Source organism: Petaurus breviceps, unplaced genomic scaffold (genome assembly GCF_028583685.1).
Source record: "Petaurus breviceps papuanus isolate PSGF00001 unplaced genomic scaffold, PetGlider_PUasm1.0 125, whole genome shotgun sequence".
Taxonomy (NCBI): domain Eukaryota; kingdom Metazoa; phylum Chordata; class Mammalia; order Diprotodontia; family Petauridae; genus Petaurus; species Petaurus breviceps.
The window spans coordinates 6,908,740-6,932,348 of record NW_027185653.1 but is presented as its reverse complement, the minus strand read 5'-3'; the positions used below and the strand labels follow the sequence as shown (position 1 = coordinate 6,932,348).

Genomic DNA, 23,609 nt, shown 5'->3' with positions numbered 1-23,609 from the left:
TCTTTATTTCACTTCAATGGATAATTAAGCATTGGCCCAAGGACTTTGCAATAAATGGAGTACTTACGTGGCACAGTGAAAAGACTTGTTGTCAGAGACCCGAGTTTGAATCCTCTCAGACCCTGGGCACTTCATTTAACCTCTCTGTGCCTCAGTTTCCTCATCTGTAAAATGTGGAAAATAATAGCACAGAATTGTTTTAATAATCAAATGGGAAAATATTTGTGATATTTATTGTGCTATCTATAATTATCTTGAAATCAAAACTAAGATGAAAAAATAGCTGGACCTAATTTATGTTTTTCATCAGCACAGGTGTTGATCCAAATGATTTTAAATGTGCAAGTAATGAATTAATCTTTAGGATGCTGGTATTTTGATATTTAGATAAATACTGCTGTGAGAAATTCCAGTTACAAAGGTAGTAGTGCCAGAGTAGAAGGATTTCTACTTTTTTCTACATATTCACATTCTGTATATTCTGTACAGTTCTACATATTTACTACATTCCCCCTTTAGTATAGAACAAATATAGTATTATTTAAGTGATTGCTTTGTATTTACTTATGTGTTCCAGTATTTTGCTTAGTCCCACCTTGGGAATGGAGGATTGGAAATAGAAGAGGAATCATGGAAGAATATCAATTACTGTAACATTATATTCTGGAAGTTAGATTTTTATTCATTCATTCAACTAGCATTTATTAAGTAACTACAATGTGCACCAGGCACTATGCTAGTTGGTAGAGATTGGTTATCGTCCCTTTATTTTGAAGATGACCAAAATGATATCACTACACTAGAGTCAAGTTTTAGTGTGTCTGACTGTGACTGATCAGAACAATATAAGCTTGGAAAATATTCTACAATAGGTTGGGTACAAATAGTCAGCATGAACATTTGGGATGGATTCGCTGAATTTGCACATCTTGTGTTTCTTTGAGCTATTTCAATTCTATTTTGCTAATTGAACACAGTACCTCCTCTGATGTGGGTACATCATGCTGAATGGTACATAGTCATTCAATAAACTAATATTAAGCATCTGTTGTATTCCATATTTTGTATTGTAGGAAGCTCACATGTTTCGGTCCCACTCTACTGAAGAAAATAAAATCAGAGTTTGTGACTTGCTGACAGGTATCCAAGCACTTTCTGAGCTTATATTTAAGCACAGGTCTATAAATTACCATTTATATCTGTGTGAAATTTGCAAATAAAGGGAAGTAAAATAGTATTATAATTAAATGCCATAATTACTCATTTATTAAACCCTTAATATTACTTTTCATTGAACATATAGAGTGTTACTGAGCATAAGCCAAGACTGAAATATTAGCTCTCTTTGAGTCTCTATATTATTCACCAATTGAATTATAGATTTGCTTTAACAATTTATTTTTAGAAGTGTTTAAGATATACTGGTGTGTGGGGAAAATTGATTAACTTAACTGAAGGGAAAAATTACTCTCTTTGTGATGACCATTAGTCCTAGAAATTCTAAAGTCTTTTTTCCCTAATAATGCAAAGCTAAAAAAGGACAAAGAAGTTAGTCCTTTAATTCTAGGTGTATTATTGACTCTCTCAGTTCATTTGTCCTTCATATGGATTGGTTAAAAATGGAAATTTCCTTTGAAAAATAATTGTAAAATATACTAACATATGAGCAACAAATTCACATAAAGCAAAAAAAAACCCCTAAAAGCAAACAAATCAAAATCCTCCATCTATTCATCTAAGAACATTTTAAAATTTGTCATTGTGTGTAATATTCAACTACAAAGTGATGAAACTTTCTCCCCTGTGTGATCTCTGGAAACAGTCACATTTGTTTATATTAACTACAATAATATATGTATTTTTCTATATATTATGCACATATATGCATATACATATAGATATATGTGTGTGTCACATGTGTCATCTGAGAGGCAACATGGCACAGTGGATGAAAGACTCACCTCAGAGTCAGGAAACCTAGAGTTAAGTGCTGCTTCTGATATATTCTTGTTATGTGATCTTGGATAAGTCTTTTAACCCTTAAGCACCCCCATGCAATTCTATAAGACTAGAATTTACATGCATGATACATACATACATATAATACAACTGATATAACATATATGTTGCATTTCATATATACATGGATAAATATATATTTATTAAATATACATATACACAAATCTATAATTATGTATATATCATTATATGTATGATGCATGTGTATATGTGTTATGTATATAAACACACATAGTTTTGGATGGGCCCTATGATTTCATCAGTAGAGTATGCTTCTGTTAAGGCACTTCTTTGACCAAAGCACATCAGTGCCTTCTCTACAACTTATAGTTTTATAGGATTGCCCTGGAAGCAGAGGAGATGAACAACCCTGACATCTCTAATTAGCTTGTGGTGACTTGATTTTGGATTTGCTCCTTTTGCTTGCCCTAGTTAGTATTCCTCACTCTGAAGCTTGGAGAAGGGCTGTTAGGACCTCATATCCTTTGTCTATACTACTTCTTAAGCCCTGTACTGTTTGGGAATTGAGACACAGAGTATATCTCAGAAGGAATATGAATTGCAATGATACTTCCTATAAAGTTAGCCTTAGAATACAACTAATCCTTCATGAGTCCTTATAATGCCATGCATGAGCAGCTTTCCAGAAGAATGCTATGGTGAACAGCTTTTAAAGTTCTGATTACATAGTATAGTGAACACCCTATTTATTCCATAACCAATCAAAGCAAAACATTCATAGGAAATCAAGGTACAGCATTCACAATATTACAACTTATCACAGAAAATCACAATATAGTATTCACAAAAACTTATCATTAAAATGGTCACATAGTTTTCACCAAAGTGGTCACAATATTTAGAACAAAGAACAATTATCTCAAAGTGCAATAGTCAAAGTCTTCCACTCATGGGGCACACTAAATTAGCTCAATCATTCACTTAGTCAGCAATCAATTACTAAGTATCATTAATCACTAAGTACAATCATTGGAAAATACACAAACTGTCCACCCCTAGGTCACTAGTAAACTACAATTTTGTCATTACTGAGGACCCACATAGAGGTCTTTTCATCTTGACATGGGGCCATTTCTCAGATTCCCTGGATCCCCTTCCATAGCCCCAGATTCTACCTGGATTCCCCAGACAGTCACCTGGGTTCAATGGCAGACAGCTCCCAGCTCCCTGTCCAGCTCTCTGGGTAGGTCCTGCTCCACACTGAAGTTCACAGGGTCCAGTCCATCTCAAATCCTTCATAATTTCTGCTCCTGGGGAAGTCAGGACTCAACCAAGCCACCAATGAAGTCTCTGCATCCTGGTCATGCTTCCTTAGCCTCCTGCAGCTTGTTCAAAAAATCCAAATCACCTTATCCAGCCTGGGGGGAGGGGGCTCCTGGGCTCCTGTTCAGAACAGCTTCTGCCACAAGATTCTTGTCCCAAGAAATTCTGACTGTGTCTCTCTGGGGCTTTTCTTATATACACAGCATTAGCTACTTCCTTTTTCAGCCAACCCCTTCCTGTTCTGTCAGGAACAGGGGTCCATACCTTCTGTTTCTTTCACAGAGGTTTGATTAGTTACTAAGTGCCAAGTACCTGCTTACTTGCCAATACAAAAAGGGGTCTTCAAATTACAATTACATGCCCATAGGAAAGATGACTGACATCTTTGTTCCTCCCTTACTACAACCATCATAGTCCAGGCCCTCATCTTTTCTCACATATATAATTGCAATATCCTCCTTACTTCCCTGTATCCTGTCTCCACTCTTCAATCCATCATCCACACAGCTGGCAAAGTGTGATATTTCTAAAGTCTGAAGTCTGAACTGAGAGTGGGTGTGGAATAGTGGATAGAAAAGCAGTTTTGACATCATTGACAACCTGACTTTACAGTGTTTATCTGACATATACTGTTGTCCCCAGGGATATCATAAGAGGTATTGTCTAATGACAGGCTTTTACACCAAGATGAAAGATTTCTTTGATAGATAGTGAGTTCCTCATCAATGTAAAACTAGATTTTACAGAAAATATATCCTTATGGAGAAAAAGGTTGTACAAGATCACTTCTCAGATCCCTCTTCAAACTAAGATTCTTCAGTATATGCTTTAAATGCTCTCAGGTAATGAATGCTAATCACTGTGATTTTCTGCTTTTCTTTGTCATTTGAATTTAATCTCCAAATGGCTGACAAAAGGGCTTTGTTTGATTTGACCTTTCTACAAGATTAGAAAAGACCTGTCTCCAGAGATCTGACAGTGTCACTTTTCTGAATTAAGTCAGGTTAAAGTCTTGGGCAATCAGCAACAGCAAATTCATGCCTCAACACTGAAGAGTCATCCATTAACATTGCATTTTTACCATACAGTACACAATACTATTATGTAACCTAGTATTTCTGAAGCTGTGTTAGAGAGAGTTTCCATATGTCTGATAACCATACTGTAATTTTGCCAACAAGAACAAAAAAGAAATTCAGGAAGAACTAATTGGTTGCTGTTATGAGTCCTCGAAACATGTTCATGAGGGAAAAAAAAACCTTCCATGCCAGCTGCTAATTTACTTGTTTATTTCATTGTGATTTTACTTAACTGCACATAAGGGAGGTGGGTGGCAGAAGCTTAATTTATTTGTTCCTTTTTATAAAAAAAGCTAAGTTTTGGATCTCAAGCTATTATGAGATATCACAGTGGTTACATAAAGGGATGGATATACTTTTCTGAAGTCTGCATAGCTTTTCTTAATTGGCTAACTTCTATGTTTCACCAAACGATCAGTATGGATGCTAGATTGCTTATATCTTCCTACCCACAGAATTGGAAAGGAGTTGAGAACACAAGGGCATAACTAATTGGCTATAGCTTCTAGATAATTGTACTGAGTGCCTCAGCTTGCCTGTTTTCATTACCTCAAAAAAAAGACAACCACATGCTGGTTAAACTCAATTGACTCTCTCTTAAATGAAGTTCTTGTCACTAACAATTGAAAATAGCTAAGAGGCATTGTGGGTGGAAAGAGAAAGATTAGAATAGTATCCTGTCCCATTTACAAAGGTGGTTGGTATAAAGAAACTTCTGCTGCACAAAAGTACCTCTAGATTCTTAAAAGTATGAAAAAATGGAGTATTTTCTAATTCTTTCCCATTACTTATCCCACCACAAAAATTAGAATACAACTACCTCCCTTCATGAGTTTCCTATGTTACCGACAAGCAGGTATGTATTTCAGCACAGTAGACTGTGATTTGCCTGATCTTTCAATCTCTTGGATTTTCAGGTACTTAATCTAGATGGTACTTGGTTGGATCCATGATCTCATTAATTGGGGTTCCCCCTTCCCTGGTACAATTGGCAGCCTTCCTATGTCTTTTCTTCCTGTGGGATTCATATCCATGTCTTTCCATAAATTATCCATAGAAGATCTAGCCAACACATGGGAGACCATCTTTGGGGTAGTTTAATAGTTTGTGAAGAGCTATAAAATATCTGGGCCATGTGTTATCATGACTAGATGAACTCATTTTCTGATCCTATATATCAGCGATTTGGTCTGTTTTGCCATGTCTCATGGACAAATCATCACTGGCAACAATCATAGTTATACTTTTATCTCCCATGCATTTTCAATTGTCACTATTTTCAAAATCATTATTTTGTTGTGTTGGTTGTTGTTATAAGATTATAGGATAATAATTAGTGCATTGAGTCCCAACTCCTTCTTTTGCAAATGTAGAAAGAAAGGCCCAGAAAGGTTAAGCAACTTGTCCAGGGACTTCTGAGATCATGATATCCATTGATTTATAATCATATAGTATCACCTATAAAATGTTAAGGTTTAAAAGAGAGAGGGATGGGGTGGCTAGGTGGCACAGTGAATAGAGCACCGACCCTGGAATCAGGAGGATCTGAGTTCAAATGCAGCCTCAGACACTTAATACTTACTAGCTGTGTGACCTTGGGCATGTCACTTAACCCCAATTGTCCTGCCTTCTCCCCTCCAAAAAAAAAAGACAAAAAGGAGAGAGGAGTTTGGCAGCATGGAATGGTTTGAAGTCACTGGAAATGTCACAGTTTTCTAAATTCAATCCAGCCTATTGTCCGATTTAATTTTGGTCCTAGCTAATTTTGGATTTACAGTTCCATTTACTGATAGACAAACTCAATGAGCTGCCTATCCAACTTTATGGCATAATCTGGACATAATGTTTCTTCTTCCACTTCTTTTTCACCCTGTTTAGATTACTTTCTTTAGAATCTAAATCTGTTAGCACTTTGAGTGACCACTGTTCTCATTAAAGAGGCCCACAAATGTTTTGGGCTTCAAAGTAGTAAATATAATATCACTCAAAAGGAAACACTTTGGGAACATCAGCATCCTTAGGGAAATTCATATTCAATTAGGAATGTGCACAGAATATTATCCATCAGCATAACAAACAACTTCATTGACCACCTCCTGAAAGATCTATTCATGATACAGAGTTATGGAGCTTCTAGATAATCTACAAGCTTTCGTTCTGTTTGATTTTCTATCCTGAATCATATTTTCCAAAATATATTTCAGTGTTCTCCACTCTATCCAGCAAGCCAACCATTTTTATATAGTGCATCATCATCCTCCCCGCCCCCCTCTCTTCCAGGTATGTAACCTTGAAATCATTTTCAATTTTTCAATCTTTCTCAATCTCCACACCCAAACACTTGCCAAGTCTTGTCTGTCCCTGTGTTCACAGTTAAACACATACCAAATCACAAAGGAACTATAGCAAATAAATTTCACATAAAGCAAATCAGGAATTAGAAAATGCTTATAGAAGTTTTTTTTTTTAATTATGTAGAAAAGCTGGTCAGTTGCAGGTACTGAGAAAGATGGGAGGGGAATTAACTTTCAAAGTCCTTGTGTGGATAACAAAGGCAAATCCTGCAGCTGCAGTCCCTGCCAATCACCCTAATCTCTCTCTCTCTCTCTCTCTCTCTCTCTCTCTCTCTCTCTCTCTCTCTCTCTCTCTCTCTCTCTCTCTCCACTTCTCCACTCTCCCTTCCCTCCTTTCCCTTCCTTTCTTTTCTAACTTTTCCCCTCTTCTCTCTCTCCTATCCCTTTTTCAAAATTTAACTCAAACTAAATTTTTTACTCCAGAAAAAAATCATTCTCTCAAGCCAAAAAAACAAAAACAAAAACAAAAATCTTATCTTTCCAGAATCACACTTTCTAGAATTCACAAATTTAGGTTTCAGAACCTGCTAAAAGTCCTAAAGAAGGATTCCTTCTTTGATTTCTTCTTGTTTTAGAGAATTAGAAATGTATGGTACATTTTTTCCTCCTGTTTTAAGACAAGTTTACTCATGGTGTTTTTCTTTTTTTAATTTTTTGGTCTTTATTAATTTGATTACTTTTAGTTTACAAGATTCAGTTCCACAATTCCTTGAGTTTCAAATTTTCTCTCCCTTCCCCCCTATACCCTCCATGGCGGCATACAAGCAAGTATAGGATCTGCAAATACTTTCACATTAGACATTAGTCAGGTTATAAAGATGGATTGTATCAGATGGAATGAAAAATGGTAAAGAGGAAATAAAAACAAACAAGAAAAAGAAAAAAGATCAGGTAGTTTGCTTCAATCTGGATTCAAACTCAGTTCTTTCTAGTTCTTTCTCTGGATGTAGACATCTCCCTCCATCATGAGTCTTTTGGGGTTGACTTATAACCCTGCATTTCTGAGAAGAGTCCAGTCTACCAAAGTTGGTCATCACACATATGTTGTGTCTGTAATTGTGTATAAATTTCTCCTGGTTCTACTCTTCTCACTCAGCATCAGTTCATATAAGCCTCTCCAGGTAATAGGAAGTCCATCTGTTCCTTGTTTCTTATAGCATAATAATACTCCACCACAAGCATATACCACAACTTGTTCAGTCATTCCCCAATTGAGGGGCATCCCCTTAATTTCCAATTCTTTACCACCACAAAAAGAACTGCTATAAATATTTTTGTACATATAGGTCTTCCTCACACTACTATGATCTCTTTGGGATACAACCCTAAAAGTGGTATTGCTGGGTCAAAGGGTATGAAATTATTTATAGCCCTTTGGGCATAATTCCAGATTGCTCTCCAGAAAGGTTGGATCAGTTCACCACTCCATCAGCTATGCATTAGTGTCCCAATTTGTCCACATCCTCTCCAGCATTTGTCATTTTCCTGATTTGTCATCTTAGCCAATCTGACTGGTGAGATGTGGTACCTCAGAATTGTTTTGATTTGCATTTCTCTAATCAATAGTGATTTAGAGCATTTTTTTTCAAATGCTTATAGATATCTTTAATTTCTTCCTCTGAAAACTGTCTGTTCATATACTTTGACCATTTATCAATTGGGAAATGTCTTGCATTCTTATAGATTTGACTCAATTCTCTGTATATTTTAGAAAACTCATGCTAGATTTCTAAGGAGCAGAGATAATGCCCTTGAAAAGGGGAATGGCATAGTTTGGTGTGGTATGGAGAAGAACTAGGTTTGGAGTCATAAGACCTAGATTCAGTTCCTTTCTCTGCTATTTTTTTATATATGTCACCTTCAGAAGTCATTTCACTCTTTCCAGGCTTTCATTTCCAGATCAGATAAAAGAAAATGGCAAGGTTACACTAAATGACTCCTAAGGTCCCCTCTAGCTCTACATTCAAATATTCTGTTTGTAAGGTGTATATAGTATTGAGTTAGTTGGCTCAGTGGATACAGTACTAGCCCTGAAATGAGGAAGACCTAAATCAAATCAAATATGACCTCAGACACTTAACTAACTTGTGTGACCCTGGGCAAGTCACTCTGTTTACCTTAGTGCACTAGAGAAGAAAATGGCAGAACACTCCAGTATTTTTGCCAAGAAAACTATATGAACACTATTGGTAAGCTATGGTCCACAGAGTCGCGAAGAGTTAAAGGAGACTCAGTGCCTGAACAACACCAAATAGAATTAAGATTACTGTAAAGGGAGCTATTATGATGCGTAGGGTCTGCCTCTTTTATTTTTTTGTCTAAATTAGTCTCCTAACTGGCCACATTGCCTTATGTAGCTCAGCCTGGCACATAATAGACACCTAATAAGTGGTTATTGAATTGGAAATAAATATAGAGCCCTATAGATATATGATACTTTTAAAACAGACATTCTCAAGGAACATAAATTAATCTAGTGCATGGAACTTGTCACATCTGAGCTGGGAGAGCAGCTCCAGATAATAGCATTAACCTCATGTAAGTCCAGCTCTGAGAAAGAAACTCCTGAGAATGAGGGGCAGAGTAAGGACTGCTAGTGCATTTCAGTTATGTTTCTGGTTGGAGTGGATGATTGCTAAAATGTCATGGGCGCTCGATGTCAGGGAGAGAGATTGACAAAATCAGACCTAGGGTATACCCAAGGGAAAAAATAAAAGCCCACAGGGCTGGGAAAAGTGGAGGAAGGCGAATTGTTGTCAATTTTAAGTTAATTGAGCTTGTAATTGTAGACTGTCTAAACAGCTGTAAGATTTCTAGAAAGCTGAGTTTTAAGAGAGGGTTGGGAGTGCAAAGTGCCTTCCTAGGTAGTTGTAGAAATCAAAAGCAGGTATTTTCATGCATCTTTCCATAGCATCTCAACAACACTACTTAATATCAAAGAATAAAGATACGGAATCCCTTTGAAATATAGAAGAAATTCCAGGAGTAAAAGCTCTGAGTTGGGGGAAGGGAGCTGAAAATAAAAAGAAAACTTCAGTGTTGGATAAATACCAAAATTCCTTTAAATAGAAGGGAAAAAATTCCAATGGCAATTTCAATAGCAGCACAAATTAAGTAAACCTCAAAATACAGGGGAAAAGAGGGAAATAAGATTTAAAAGGATGCAGAATTCTTAAAATCTCACTGGGTAACAATCAACTTGATTCCTATGAGAACACAACAAGGTTGAAGCATGTTAGAAAGTTTTAGGTTTTAAAATTCTTCTTTTTAAAAACAAAGTATAAAATTTAATTCAACAAACATTTCAACAATAGCTACTATGTGCAGAACACACTCTTCCAGCCTCTGTGCTGAGGGAAGTACAAAGATTTAGAAAGATTTTTCTTGTCTTGCTGGAGGTTACATTTTAGCAGAAGGATCTGACAAAGATTAAAACAATTACAATTTTATAAACTCATAAGTACATAAGAGAAATACAAAATTCCATGAAAGAACTGAGAAGGGAAAAGTCATTCCTTAATGAAGTCATAAAGAAAGGCTTCCTGGATAAGAAGAATTTTAAGTTGAGATTTATATGACACATTCAGATGTTAGAAAAGGACAGAAACCATTTCAGGCACAGGAGATGGACGTCATCTAGTTTGAAACATGAGTTAGAGTACTAATATGAGATGTGTGTAGATAAACTGGTTAATATCAGATTATAGAGGGACTCTTCCAGGCCAATGAGGCAGGAACTCTACTCGAGAAGGACTAGGCCACTAATATAACCAAAACAAAGCCATTTTGGTCATAGAAGAAGCAACTGCCTTATTACTTGGTTTATGAACATGTTTATTAAGAACTTTCTATAAGAAAGGAATATTAAAATGTTTCAGAGAAATGTTAAATCATTTGTATTATCATCACTTTCCATTACAAAAGAATAAATGGCATTCTCAAGTCACTCTTGATCATCTTGTTGAATATGTACAGAGAATTTTAAATACATTAAGCAAATGCAATAGCAATAAAGAAACGTGTACATGGATTTTTTTCTCTTTGAACAGTAAATAGTGTCTATTAGTAAACGATGTCTATTTAGAACTAGAATTCAAATACTGAAGTAATTTTTTTTTTAAGCAATCGGGGTTAAGTAACTTGCTCAAGGTTACATGGCCAGTTATTTCTGGATGTGGTGCTGAGTGTCTGAGCCTGGGATTCGATCTCCAGGTCATCCTGACACTGGAGCCAGTACTCTTACTCGCTGTGCTACCTGGCCGCCCCTTGAAGTAATTTTTAAATATTCTTAAATCCTATTATTTTCATACTAAATAAATTCCTTAAGTATAAAAACAAATAGGAAACTTTCTTTGTATTTTTTATTTTTGTTTTTTGGAGGGCAATTGGGATTAAGTGAAATAGGAAACTTTTCTGAAATATTTATTATATGTTTCTCCTTAGTTTTTGATACTTCAGTTATTCACAAGCTGTTCTTATTTTTACCCATGACTACTATATTTCACCATATAATCATTGCCACTACATAATTATTGCACCCCCTTTTCAGCCCCAAATTTGGTTTAAAATCTTTCATCGCATAATCATCACACAGCATGATTCTGCTCATCATGCCACTTAAAAGGTAGGCAGAGCAGCATTGTATTCACCAGTGGCATATGGATACACATTTATCTCTCAAGCCAAGAGCCTAGAATTCTCAGTGTGCATTGTTAGTGTTCAATTGTAACATATATTCACGAGTATTCAGTGCATCCTAAACCAAAGACAGTTTAGTAATAAGTGATCTTTAAGTAATGCCAGCACAACTTTTTAAAATTTCACATGATGGTTACACCCCTATTTTTTTGCAAAAAGAAATTGGCATAAAATCTGCAATGATTATGCAGTGAAATATAGTATGCATGTATTAGGCGCTTTGGCTCAATGGCAATGACAGAATAAAATAGCAACTAACTTTCAAATAGAACTCTGAAGTTCCCAAAGAACCTTAGATCCATTAATTCATTGAAATCATAACAATCCTATGATATAGATACTACTAGTATTATCATCCCAATTTTAGAAATGAAGAACTGAGGCTCACAGAATAACCAGATTAATCTATGGTTACTCAGTTAATAAGTATCAGAAGCAGGATATGAACTCAAATTGAGCTATATAACCACCATGAAAAATTACAGGGCTTTGGGTAAAACATAATCAGTGGGGTGAAGACCTTGCCCACAGCAAGAGTTAATGAGGTCACAAGTTTGAATCTTGTATGTCTGTTTGCTTTGCCCACTTCCGTGACCGGCCCTAACTAAACCTGCCAAGCTACCTAATAAATTATCAGCACCTTTCAAGTAAAAGGGGAACAAGGAATGTGTGGTAAGGACTATTTTATCTATTAATAAGCACTGAGAATCTGATCTCAAGTGCATCCAATCCTGGTGGCTACATCATAAATTCATAATATCACACTATAGCTTGTGTCATAGTTTCCATAAATGTAGGTAAAAGAAATTTCTTGGATCACACAAAAAAACACTTAATATAATAAAGTATACATTGGGTAAAGGATATCCTTTATTCCACCACACAACAAAGTGAGGAAATATATAAAAGGATTCACTGAGGTCTAGAAATAATGTTCAAACACATATGAAGTATTCTCTGTAACTCATAAACCATGGATACAATTCCCTTTCCCTGGTTAAGTTCCAATCTCTAGAGTGACAAATGAAGTGCCTCCATGTCCATAGCACCACACTATGGTTTGAAATCCTCTTAGAAATACTAGTGGGATAACTCCACCACCATTTTGGTAAGTCTCCTTTTTTCCTTCACAGGGCCCTTTTTCATGCTCCAATGTTATAGGTATAATCCTTGCTCCTCCAGTTTCAGGGAACATGGCCATACTTGCTCAGAAGCACTTAGAAAGTTCTTCTTTGATTAAAAACTTGGATAATATATAATGTTTGATACCTTGTATTTACTTGCATTGCATTGCAGCTTTTTGGATAACTGTCTTGTATTCCTAAATGGATCATAAACATTTGGAAATCAAGGGCTGCCATATGCTTTTTTCTACCCCACTCTTCCTTATTTCTCTATTTCTGTGAAGGACACCACCTTCCTTCTAGCTACCATGGTGCCAAGCTCAGAGATATCTTCAATTCTTCTTTCTCCCTCAATTTCTTGTCCACTCATTAAGTCTTATTGCCTTGACTTCCACCATATTTCTTGTGTTCATCCCTTTCTCTCCACTCATGTAGATATCACACTACTCCAGTCCCTTTCACTGGACTGTTGCAATAATCTTGTAATTGATCCTCCTGTCTTTCCCCACTCTAATTCATCATCCACACAGCTGGCAAATTGATCATTCCTAAAGAAGTCTGGCATTCCCTTGCTTGAGAAACTTGAATGTCACTATCTTGCATCTAGGATAAAATACAAACTTATCTGGTTTGCCCCTCTCCCTTGCATTTCTGGTCTTATTGTACATTTTTAGTAATATTTTATTTTTCCCCAATTACTTGGTGAAAGATTTTTTAGCATTTTTTTAAGTTTTGAGTTCCAAATTCTATTCCTCCTTCCCTCCCTCCCCTCTTCTCTGCTAGAGACAGTAAGCAATATGATATAGGTTATACATATGCAATCATGTAAAACATTTCCATATAAATTATTTTTATAAGAAAACTTGAATTAAAAAAAAGAAGGAAAGAAAGTAAAAAATGATCTTCAATCTGTATTTAGTCAATATCAGTTCTTTCTCTGGAGACAGATAGCATGCTTCATCACGAGTCCTTTGGGATTATTTTAGATCACTGTGTTCTTAAGATTAACTTAATTATTCACAATACTTTATTACATAGTATTATTGTTACCATGTCCAATGATCTCCTGGTTGTGCTCATTTCACTTTGCATCAGTTCATGTAAGTCTTTCCATGTCTTTTTTTTTTTTGGCTTTTTAGAGGGCAATTGGGGTTAAATGACTTGCCCAAGGTCACACCGCTAGTTTTTGTGTTAAGTGTCTGAGGCTGGATTTGAATTCAGGTCCTCCTGACTCCAGGGCCAGTTCTCTAATCACTGCACCACCTAGCTGCCCCATCTTTTCATGTCTTTCTGAAATTATCTTACTTGTCATTTCTTGTAGCAAAACAATATTTACCTTCACAAGCTCTATATTACATTCTATCTCACACTGCCTTGAATATACTCCCTCCTTACCTCCACTTCATGGAATCCCTATTCCTGTTTAAAAAATTTTTAGTTCAAGTGCTGCCTTGCACAGGAAGCCTAGCTTGGTCCCCCTAATTGCTAGGACCAAGATGTCTATCATTTATCTATGTTTCTATCATATATATTATATATTGTACATATGTATTATATGTAAAATGTTGATTATAATAATGATATATAATTTTGTTTGATATATAATATGATTTTATATATAATTGACACATAATTATGTTTGACAATTATATATTATATAATCATGCGTATGAAGGCAATGTGATAGTTGGTTAAGAAACCAGAAATACCACAGTTTAAATCTTTCCTCTGGCCCTATGTGACTCTTGGCAAGTCATTTAGACAATCTAGGCAGTTGTTTAAAAGTATTAAGTTGTAGAGAAGGTTCTTGTATCAATAGACAGAGTTCCCTCATGCAGAAGTTCCTTATACAGCGCTAATAAATCCCAGGTCTAGTTCCTGTCCTGTATGTTTTATACACATATAATGATATGTGGTCTCTTTCTCTCCCAGGAAATATATGTACTTTGACATTAGTTACCATTTTGTTTTGTTTTTTTCTATCTCCAGTGCCTAGCATAATGCCTGGTATAAGGTAGGTGTTTGGGGAAGGCTTGTTGAATGAACTTGGGGTCACTGGAGAAACAGCCTCTGAACAGTACACTACCAAGTAAATACTTCTTTTCTGGATACAAGTCAAATCAACAACTAGTTATCAACTGCATCCTATGTACTAGGATCTGGATTCACTGTCCAAGAAATCTCTTCTGCTCTATGCTGGGGACTATGTTTCAGGAATCCTCACACTTGTCCAGAAAACTGAGGTTTAGTGATTCCTATTAATGGAGCCACCACTCTCCCCCATAGCTGCTATGTGGTTAAGAGTATATGTGCCCATGCCTCTCTAGGACTAAGTTCAGACACCCTCCTTATTCCACCACTGTCCCAGCTGAAGCTCTTCCTTGGATTAAAACACTGCCATCTTGGGCCAAATGAGCAGCAAGGGGAAGAAGAGAAGGGTGTGTTTGGGATATCATCCTTAGGTCCCCTTTAATGACCAAACCTCACTCTGAGGCAATTAGGCAGCAGAGTGGTAGAGTCCTGAGCCCAGAGTAAAAAATAACTAAGTTCAAGTTCAGCCTCAGGCATTTACAGCTGGGTGACCCTGAGCAAGTTACTTATTCAGTTTCCTCATCTCTAAAACAAGGATAATAATAGCACCTGCCTTCAAGCACGGTTGTTCCGAGGATCACATGAGAATATTTTGTAAAGTGCTTAATGTAGTCCTTAGTACATAGAAGATACTGTATAAATAGTTATTCTCTTGCCCCTTTTCCAAGCCTCTTACTTCTGACAGGGATTCAGTAAAAGGGAGAAAAAGACAAAAGGCCAAGTTCACAATAAATAAAACAACTCCCTTTCATAAGCAAGCATAAAATGTGGCTCCTCTCACTAGTCTTACCCCAAAATATAAGCTAATCAATTCATCCTCAATCAGCGAAACCCATTCTCTAGGATGTGCCAATGACGATATCTACATTTTCCATAAGAATATACAATAAAGTCATTAAAAGTTTCAAACAAATGATCACCACCCTGTATTATTGTTTGTCCTTCTTTCTAGAAGAGAATCGTGACATCAGGAAGGTGATGTCATGGCATCAAAGTGAATTGGGTTTAAGTGAGGCAGGGCTGTGCAAAGTCGGCAGCCTCACTTTTCTCCTCCAGAGCCATCTGGGTCCAGTAGCGATAGTAGTGATCAGGATAACTGGAGGTGCTTCCTCACCAACCTGTAGCATCATACAGCATGTTGACCAGGGGATTACCTTAATCAAATCCCTTCCTGTATATCCCTCCCTAAGTCTAGGAGTAAAAATGTATGCATTCTGTATCAACCAAGCTATATGGAAATAGCATGTCTCATGTATTTTGTCATTTGTAGTATTCATGAGTAGTGCTTTAAAGAGTAAGATAATTTCTGTGAGGGTAGTGGTTGTAGTTTGGACTAAAAGTGAATTTCCTTGCACAGAAAATTACTTTCCCTGGGTAATAACCCAATGAATCTACCAGCAGAGAAAAAAAAATGAAAAACAAAAAACATGCTCTTACTAATGACTGGAATTAAATTATGGAATTTATAGTCCTTGTACATGCCCAAACTAGTCGTGCTGAATTCTTGGGATTAAAAACTTGGATGGCAAAATCTCTTTACTTGGTACAGAGAAACTAGCAAGAGTTGAAGAGATACTAAAGGAGAAGAAAGCCTCATCTGGAGGGTACACTGAGAGTCACAAAGTAAACAATAATGTCAAGGTTATTTGGTTGATTTAATCAGCATAGACAGCAAAATCGCATTCTGCTTCTAAAATATTCTCTGTATGGTCTTAATTATCTGGGTAAGGTTATTTTTATAGTGATCAAATTATGATGACAAGACAGTGTGGTGCGATGGATAGCATAATAGACTTGGATTCAGGACATCCTGGCTTCAAATTATGCTTCAGATAGTATCTGTACAACCATAGGTATAGGTAAATCACAGCCTCTCTGAGCCTTAGTTATTTTATCTTTAAAATTGGAAAAAAATCGTAGCAATAATAATGGTACCTCAAGATTGCTGTAAGGATCAAATGAGGTATTATACATATATGCACCTTAAAAAACAAAGGACTGTATAAATGTGAATTATAATTATCTGGATAATGTTCAAATTATTACTTTCCAATTTGTGTTCTGCTGGTAAACTTTGGAAGCAAGAAGAGTGTTTTCCATGATTTAATACTTTGATATATCAAAACTAAAATTTTGAGTCGAACTGAATGCTGTTACTGTCATCATTGGGCTGATTTGTTGTTTTCTCATTTGGTTTTTGCATGATAAAGACATTAGTTTAATGTTGGGTTATTTATAAACTTTTCATTGTCCTCTTGGATATTTATGTAGAGGGTCTTACAATCTATGCCATGGTCCCCTCTGGCAGTATGGTGAAATCTATGAATCCCTGGGAAGCTATGAAACCCTTCTCAGGATGAGTCTTTTTTAAAAATAAATTTATTTTGGGGCAACTAAGTGGTGCAGTGAATAAGAGCACTGGCTCTGGAGTCAGGATTCAAGCCTGGCCTCAGATATTTAAGACTTACTAGCTGTGTGACCTTGGGCAAGTCACTTAACCCCAATTGCCCTGCCTTCCTCCCTCCAAAAAGAAAAGAAAAAAATCATTTTAAACTTAAATACACAGTAAGAGAAAAAAGAAACATTATAAACTTAATTACTAAAGCTTAAATACAAAATAAGAAAAGGGCAAAAAGTACTGCCATGTGCACAACAGAACATGAGAGGATTCAAAATATATAGCAATAAATTTTGATTTTAAGAAAGTGTAAATACTACATGCTGTTGTCTATCTTTTCTTTGCTTCCTTTTAAACTTTCTTTTGTTCTCTGCTGTGCACTTTTGACTTTATTCTTTTTCTCCCCTTTCCTCCCCCAACCCTGGAAGGTTACAATTAAGAACATTACACACATGCACAAACACATGTATATGTGCACATATATCTGCATACATATACAGACATATACACATCTACATATTTATACAGATACACACACACACACACACACACACATATATATATATATATATATATATATATACACTTAGGTATCTATAATTACACTCATATATAGACATCCACATTCATATGCACCTATATAGACTATACTATTCTTGTTTGTCTTCTCTTTCTCTGAGGTTTGATAGTATCTTCCTTCGTAAGTCCAAGTCTTTCCATATTTTTCTAAGTCTATCAACTCATCATTTCTTGTAGCACAGCAACATCCCAACCTTGTAGAGTCTAATTATTTAAAATAGTCTAAAACAATATTAATGTGCCTGACATATAGGACATGATTACTACCTCTGCTTTTTTTCCTAATAATTTCTACTCCTGATCTTTATCTTCTCTTTCTGTGTACCTTTTATTTCCTGTCCCTCTTGACTCCTCTACTTTACATCTATCTACGACCTTGCCCTCCTATAATTTAGCCTCGTGCAAAGATCCCTTCCTTATCTTCTCCCCACTCAGTTAATTTAGACACTCTTCTATACCCTACCTTTTTCTATTCCCTTCCCTCTACTTTTAAAAATCCCCCCCCATTCACTTAGTCTTTTATGTCCTTCTGAATTTAAAAGATTTTTATATCCTTCAAGTTATATGTGTATTTTTCCCTCTTTAACCCATTTCCCAATGACAATAGGGTTCTAGAACTATCAGCCACCTCCCCCATCCAGTTCCTCTAGCACCTAATGTGTATAAGATAATTACTCTCAGCTCTACTCCAATCTTTCTTTTGATCTACCCAATTACTAACAACAATCTTAGACATACAAATTTACATTTCGTCATAAAAAGTAAACAGTGTCCTTATCAAGTCTCTTGCAATTAGACTTTGATGTTTACCTTATTTTCTCTTGGATCTTAAATTTCAAATTTTCTAATAATTTCAGGTCTTTTTGCAAGAAAATCCTGAAAGTCTAGCAATTCATTGAATATCCCTTTTTCAGGATTATACTTAATTTTACAGGGTATTATATTTTTGGCTGCAAGCCCAGTAATGTTCCAAGATCTTTGGTCTTTATACTGAAGTCACTGCTAAATTTTGTGTGATTCTAATTGTGGCTCCACCATATTTGAATTTTTTTTTGAACATAATATTTTCTCTTTGAGCTGGGGATTTCAGAATCTAGCTATGATATTACTCTTTGTTTTCTTCATAGGATCTATTTCAGGTGAGAATAATAATCTTAAAAACATAAAATAAAATGCATGGAATTAAAAAGTCAGCTAATTATATGGAAATATCTATCTATCTATCTATCTATCTATCTATCTATCTATCTATCTATCTATCTATCTACCTATATTTTAAAATACATTCATGGATCACGTTTTTAATCCCCTTACTATAGAATCAACCTGTTCCATTATTCTTTTTTCTTTTCTTTTCTTTCTTTCTTTCTTTCATTCTTTCTTTCTTTCTTCCTTCCTTCCTTCCTTCCTTCCTTCCTTTCTTTCTTTCTTCCTTTCTCTTTCTTTCTTTCTTTCTTTCTTTCTTTCTTTCTTTCTTTCTTTCTTTCTTTCTTTCCTTCTTTCTTTCTTTCTTTCTTCCTTTCTTTCTTCTTCTGGCAATTGGGGTTAAGTGACTTGCCCAGGGTCCCACAGCTAGTAAACATCTGAATTCAGATTTGAACTAGGTCTTCCTGACTCCAGGGACAGTGCACTATCTAGCTGTCCCAATCTCTTATTCATAAACCTTGAGCTTTTATTATTAGATAATAGAATCATACCTTTAGAACTGGAAGGACTTCACAGTCATCTATTGCAATTCCATTATTTTACAAATTAGAAATCTGAGGAAGAAAAAAGTGAAGATCACACAAGTAGTACCACAGGTATATTTTATATCCAAGTCTATTGATTCCAAACAAGTGTGCTTTCCACTAAGCTACAAAAAACAAAAAAACAAACAAACAAAACCAACTCTGGGCAATAAGTGATGTGTAAGCTAATCTTTAAAGGAAACTGAGAATTCTAAAAGACAAAAGTGATAAAACAAGGCCTGTTAGGCATGGAGGATGGTATGGACAAAATCAAAGAAATAGAGGAGTCTACATAAGGTACTATAAGAAAATTAGTCTGACTCAATTGTGAAGCACATGAAGGAGAGTTTTGTAAGACTAGGCCTTTTGTGTAATAAAGCTAGGTCATTTGGCACCAGATTATGAAGGATTTTAAATGACATAGGGATATTATTATTTTCCCCTAAAGGTAATAGGAAGCCATTGCATTTTAATGAGCATGAGGATTACCTGGTAAACTGCTTTAGGAAAATCATTTTTGCATCTGTATGGAGAATGCATTGGAGAGGGGAGAGACAGATGGGAGTAAGGGAGTTCAATTGGGAGTATTACAATAACCCAGGTGTGGATTGATGAGTTTTCACCAGGATGATGGCTGTGGATGTAGAGAGAAGGGACTGTATGTGAGAGATGTTGGGAGGTCATAAATGATAAATCTTGGCAACAGATTGAATATGTGTGATGAAGGATAGTGAGATGCACCAGCATACATAGAGACAGGAGCAGATGTAGTACCAGTTTGGGATGAAATGCAAATTGATCAAGGGATAAGCCAAGTCCCAAAGAGGAAAATAGTTTTTGCTAATTTATTAAATCAGCTCTCACAATCCTGCAGAGACATAATCATCACATATGAGGAAAAAGAAGGAAAGAGTTGGGTGGGGCTCATTATCAAGAGGAAATGTGACAACTCTGGTTTGAGTTTCCCAAATTGTTTTCTCTCTTGCATGTGTCTGTGTACACACTGTGTTCCACCTAATTCAGGATACTTTCTGTTCCTCAAGTATTGATGAATTTCCCGCCATATACCAAATACTGATTCCTTCATTTTGGGGAATTAATGCCTAGGATAGAGAATACATTAAGCAGTTGTTATCTCAGTCCTCTTAATCTGGTATTCCTCAATCCCCAGACCTTGACTTCATTCTATTTCAGCCATATAGCTGGATGCAAATGCCTGGTCATCCTGAGAATCTTGCCATCATCTTTCTTTCTGGAGTCATATCATTCACTCCACCTCCACCTCCTCTCTCCTTCCCAATACATCCTAATCTACCTCTTGCTTAGAAAACAATAGGTAATTCAGTATTTAAAACTCTGTGGCTGCATCTAACAATTCCACTGACTGCTAAAACCAAAACTCCCTTCCCTGGTAATGACTCCTTGAAATGGGTCTTATGTCCCTGGAGAATTTAATCTCCTAGAGAGCAAAGGCTGTCTCATTTTTGTATTTGGACTTCCAAGTAGATATTTAGCAAAGGATTGCTGACAGACTGATTAATGGTATACTGGTCCTGAGGATAAAAAGATTTTTTTAAACTTTCTCTGCCCACAAGGAGTTCATATATAAAATGTTTCCTGTATCTGTGACTTTTTCAAACTTCCCCAAAGCCCAAGAACAGTAAGAACTCAGAATTTATTCTGTATTGATCCTGTGCTTTAAAGTTTGCAAAAGTAGGTTCTTTTTGAGGCTCTTCCTTTTCTCAAGTGATATCCATCTTCATTAACAATGTCTATTTTAATGAGGTCATCTAGGATGACAAGGAGTTATTATAAATATTATGTTTGTTCTAGAAAATTTCAATCTGAAGCACAATGATAGCATACATACACATAAACACAGTGTAAATTATGGTTAATGAGTAATTGACTCATTTAAGCAGGCAAAATCAAACCATGCATCCCTAAATATGTACCCTAAAAAGTAATCACCTAAGAAAGTTTTACATTTAATCCAATGATGCTGACACTGAAAATATTTGTAGGACTTGTCTTTGGGGATTGCCTTCAGAGTTTGAGTCTTTTGCATTAATAATAACTGGTATTTTTACAGTACTTTATGTACATCTTTTTTAAACTTTAGGACAGCCCTGTAAGGTAAGATTACAGATTTAATTGTTTCCAGAAGGAAAAATGACAAGATTCTCAGGTTGGCCAGGCCCTGGTGTCCAGCTATAACAGCTAAGATAGAATAAAGCCCAGGTCTGGGGGTTGAAGAAGACCATATTTAAAGGGCAGAAATGAGAATTGATTCATTTATCCTCTAATTCAGGCATTAATACCCCCAAGATAAAGGCCCCAATATTTGATGCCTGGTAGGAAATTTATGAAGATGTGTGGAATGATAAGGTTCCTGGACTAGTCATATGCCAGTAGTGGTATTTCATTGTTTTTCAGATAAGTAAACTGAGTCTCAGAGAATTGTAACATTGTGCCTCTAACACAAGAGGTAACCTGCTTATGACCCAGCAGAAAATTTGAGTTTGTGGGCTTAAAATATGATTCAGACATTGTGCTAAATTGGGTGTATCTTTTAAAATAAGATTCCATTATTTGAGCAGAATACATTCATACATTTATACACACACACACACACACATACACATATATATCTTAAATGCCACCTTCGTTTCGCTATAGTCATACATAATAACTAACGAGATTCAGAAATGGTATTCAAACTCAGTTGGGGCTTTCTGACTTCAGTTCCTACATTCTATCCATTATACTAATTTTCCACTCTAATTACGGTCACAATAGCAAGACTTCCTTCTTTCAGTATTGATTTTATTTTTGGAAATGACCGAAACTCATTTGGGGCCATGATTATTGACTCAAACTGTGAGAATGGCTCTCATCTAGGACTTTGCCATTAATGAATTCCTCCTGTCATTATTAAGTGTGCCTCAAAAGATAATAATGAAAATTTCAGATTCTATAGATATTCCACTGGATATTATCACAGATCTTTGATTTGCTCTTGGTTCTAGAGGATGAAAAATGTAAATTATGTAATGCTGCTCAAGAATATAGTGAACCATAATTTTTGCTCCATTTAGATTTAAAATAGATGATCATATCTTCAGGTTTTTAATTCTTATTTTGACTACTACTTAATGCAATAGAATCCTAACATTTCATGTATGAAGACACAGAGAGGTTAAATGGTTAGCCAGAAAGCTAGGTGTTTAATGACAGGTAAGATTCTACACTTTGTGACTCCAAGTCCAAAGTATATACATTAAGCTTCCATTTGTTACAGTAATCAAAGACATTGTTATGACAGTTTAATGTATGAACTCTCAATTGATTTGGCAAGTTTTCATTTTAATATTGAAATCCATAATTACCATCACAGATCAACTTTTTTTCTATGAGTCATACATTCCTATCTGTTTTTTATGAAGATGTATTTCTTTCCATAGGATAGAAAATTGATCTTTCTTTGCAGTTGTCACTTGGCATATGATAGAAGGCAGCTGGTCAGTTAGCCAAAACCATCCCCTCCTCAACTTTCTATTAATTTCAAGTTCACTACCCTCCTGCCAGTTAGCTGGGTCTTAATTTCTGTATTAAACAGGCTTCCTCTTTCTCACCCATTCCACATATCTAATTAGTTGCTAAATTGTTTAATTTCCTTCTCTATAATATCTCTCACATATATTTCCTCATCTCAGATTGTATGACCACCATGCTAGCAAGTTCAAAGAACCATCACCTCTCACCTAGGCAATTACAATAACCTTCTTATCAGTCATCCTGCCTCAAACTTCTACACTAACTAATCCATCCTCCCTACAGGTACCAAAGTGATTATGCTAAAGTATAGTCTGGACAGTCTCATATATCGTCACCCCATCCCCCATCCTCACTCTCAACTCAATGAGCTCCAGTGACTCCCTATTAAAGCTTTTTGTAACCTGGCCTCTTCCTATCTTTCCAATCTTATTACATAATACTGCCCTCGAGGCACTCTGTGACCTAACTTTAACAGCCTGCTTGCTCCTCCCTGTGCACAGCACTGCTTCTCCAATCTCTCTGTGCCTTTGGAGGTTTTTTTTTTTTCCTGATGCCTAGAATTCTTTTCCTCCCAATTTCTGATCCTTTGACCCCATGGCTTCCTTTACAACCTAATATAATTGCCCCCACCTCCAAAGGTCTTTCCTGGTTCACACACACACACACACACACACACACACACACACACACACACA

At 36.0% G+C, this 23,609-nt stretch overlaps 1 protein-coding gene across 1 annotated transcript in view; it reads left to right on the top strand.

Annotated features, from left to right (window-relative positions):
- LINGO2 (leucine rich repeat and Ig domain containing 2) overlaps positions 1 to 23,609 on the top strand; it is a 1,702,561-nt gene that overhangs the window by 1,353,218 nt on the left and 325,734 nt on the right. The gene's annotated exons all lie outside the window — the stretch shown is intronic.